The sequence below is a fragment of the Adiantum capillus-veneris genome, chromosome 27, assembly GCF_014529385.1.
Source record: "Adiantum capillus-veneris isolate H3 chromosome 27, ASM1452938v2, whole genome shotgun sequence".
NCBI lineage: Eukaryota > Viridiplantae > Streptophyta > Polypodiopsida > Polypodiales > Pteridaceae > Adiantum > Adiantum capillus-veneris.
Genome location: NC_140957.1, coordinates 134,101,102 through 134,104,388, shown reverse-complemented (window position 1 = coordinate 134,104,388; position 3,287 = coordinate 134,101,102). Strand labels below are relative to the sequence as shown.

The 3,287-nt window shown below is 45.5% G+C and overlaps 1 pseudogene; it reads right to left on the bottom strand.

Annotated features, from left to right (window-relative positions):
• Positions 1 to 2,575: 2,575 nt before the first annotated feature.
• LOC147422788 (uncharacterized) lies at positions 2,576 to 2,933 on the bottom strand (annotated as a pseudogene).
• Between the last annotated feature and the right edge of the window lie 354 nt (positions 2,934 to 3,287).

The window sequence follows — 3,287 nt, the reverse complement described above, 5'->3', positions numbered from 1 at the left end:
AACACTCGTTTTCTTTATTTTTTATGGTTTGTTGAGCATTGATCTTAAGACTTGTCTTGTCCATCCATCATTCTCAAAATCCTAATCTAATCTTACAACCCTACAATCCTAAAGGCACTCAGCAAGTACGACTACTTCCAAGCTACCTCTACACAGCAAAAGACGACAATCTTAAGCTATGCGGGTTTAAAAAAGCAGGTTTCTACTCTAGGAGATCGTAGAGGAGGTTAAAGAATAACTTCACAAGACGCTCGTATTTTTCCCTAGTTTAGGTCTCTTCGATCCCCCCGACAGCAACGCCAAATGTGGGACGGGTGTCTAACCTCACTCCTATCTTATGGTAGACATAGCGAGAACCACGAATAAATTGTCAATCCATGGGATGAAGCTGACTTGACTAGTTCATAGAGGCTACAAGAGGTTGTGAATATCTTGGAAAACAACAAACAACTCAAATCTTGTTATGGAATTGATATTTATCCATTTATTACAGTTGACAGGTGGATATTATATTTTATGTATATTTGATTATTGAAGTGCTCTTTATGAGCTTTGGCCATTTATGACCGGCCGACCAGTTTGTAACCAATTTGACCATTCAAGAAATCTATATAACAAATACGTGGAAGAGGGAAATGGTCACTCTTGCACGGGGGGAGATTGCACCCAGTGTCTGCGTTGCTCTTCTCACTCTCCTCTCTTCTCTCTCGCCGTGCCGGCGTAGAACTCCGCTCTAGGAGGTGTGCCTACATGTGCTCGCTTACTCTGTCTCGCTCTTTGCCTCTCTCATGTGAGATTTGCTATGTCGTTTACACGTACATGATGGCACAGGTATGGAGATCTATTGATTTATGGTCTGTAGCATGTTATTCTATGTATTTTGCAGGGAGCCACGACTTCCGTTTGTAGCAGTGGTATCAGAGCTTGGGCCACGCTCTTGGGTTTGCAACAATCAAAGCTAAGTGTTGTCACTTTTGTTTTTTCATTCTAAATTTTAAATGATTATGTCCTCTTTCTTTGTCATAGAATGTTTATGCGTTGGTTGGTCTATACCTAATCGCTCTGTGATCAATTCATATATAAATATAGCACTTTGCACTGCATCATAGAGAAATTAGATGCTTTTAGTAGATGCATACTAGGAAAAACTCAAATTGGTTGAATACTATGATTAAACAATTAGTATATGTGTGGTTACAATTAGAGTATCTTGCATATGAATAATCATGGTAGATCGATTACTAATAGGCAAGCTTATGACGAGCGCAAAGATATGAATAAGGAGTCGAGGAGTTGTAAAAGGCGTAGAGGAAGAAGAGGAATCATATAAATTTATTTATTTTTTTCCACTATAGTAGGAACTACCTCGCACAGCTATGCGCAATGCAAACCGATTAGAGGCGACCGCATGGTGGGAACCACCTCGCACGAGGATTAAATAGTAGACTATATACACTAACTTATTAGCGAATGCATTCATTGTCATCATCAACGATGGTTATCACCATCCCCACAATCCAAAGAACTTGTCGCCCTGGTCACCACCCCCCGAAAGCTGCTCGTGGCATCGTCAGTTAGCGACAGCTACTATGGGCCATCCTATACACCGCTAACCTCACCAGGTCTGTCCGCATAGCGTTGATCTGTCTCTCCAACTCATGCCACGACACCAGTTAATGACGGCTCGCATGCAGCGCACTCGCTTCAGTTATGCATAGTTGCAGCTCCTACTAGTTGCATGGTGATTTCAGTCACTCCTAGCCCCACGTAATCTCTCTCTCTATCTCTCTCTCTCTCCCTTTGGTCAAATAACGACCACCAACACCTGCAATTCTATGGTTTTCTCTCAGTTCTCACCCACCATGCAACCATCAATTATCACGTCCCAATCCACACATGCAGTACACGAGATCATCTCTCTCTCTCTCTCTCTCTCTCTCTCTCTCTCTCTCTCTCTCTCTCTCTCTCTCTCTCTCTCTCTCTCTCTCTCTCTCTCTCTCTCTCTCTCTCTCTCTCTCTCTCTCTCTCTCTCTCTCTCTCTCGTAGTTTCCCGGCCGCCGTCTCTGTGAAGCCGCCATGCATCCCTCATCAAACTTGCGGCGCTCTCTCTTTCTCTCATGTCGGACACAGCAGTGGTGTCTACCCGCCAGCATGTAGCCCACTATTGCTCTCTCCTCATTTGGTGGTAGACCACCCACCCAGCAGTTCCTCTGGACGCCTTCCACCCCACCAACTCTTCCCCACTGGCGCTGCTGACTCTCATGTCATGCAGCTTCTTGAACTACCACTCTCTCTCACTACAACCGCCAGGCACTCCCACACACTATGCATGCCTTCGTTCGACACCCCGCTTTTTCCTCTCTCTCTCTCCCAGCAACATGCTATCTCCCTCATCATCTATGCTCACACACACACACACACATACACACAGGTTGTCAACAGCGAGCACCTCGCCATGTAGCCGAACAAAACTCTCGCTGTCTCTCTTCAGTCATCATCCATCTCTTTCCTATTGTGATGAACCAACCCCATTAGGATCTACACTGAAACGCAAGGGCATAGCAGTTGGCGAGCGCTACCCAAGCAGGTTGGTCTGGTGAGCTGTGGCAAGAGTTGCCGACTGCAGTACACTCACTTCCTGCGGCCTGGCATCAAGTATGGCAGCTTCTCTGTGGCGGAGAAGAACTCCATCATCCAGCTCCACGCCGTTCTTGGCAACCAGGCCTTCCCGTTTCCATCTGTAGCTCAGTATAGTGAGCGTTTTGCTTGTCTTTTAACAGTTGCATGATTGTCGTGCTGCCTTTATTCCCATAGCTCCCAATCTCCCTCAACCTATCTTGTGGCCCACTCGGACATCCACCATGGTGCACTGGCAGTGGACTTATCGCAGACCAAGTGTGCAAGTTGACACTTGAGCCAAACAAAGCAGACATCCCCGCCAACAATGACTTTCTTCAATCCTGCCAGTCTCTTACTCCCGGACTGCATGCCTATCCACCTGCACACTTGCTGCAAGTTCCATTCTCTTATCTGCTTATAGAGATGGTATTAGTAATCTTATGCGGGAGAATCAAGATGTTGAATGATAGGTCCAAATCTTCCAAAAGCAACCTTCTAAAACAACAGTACGTATGAAAAAGCGAGAGACGCACGAGGCTATCTTCAATCTCTTGCGAACATGCATCAAGAAAAACGATGTCGCTGCTACCATATGCGTGCATGCTCTTTTGGTAAGTTCTCATCATGTAGAATCTGCTCTCGTTGATCAGCTCAATTGGTTCTTCTCT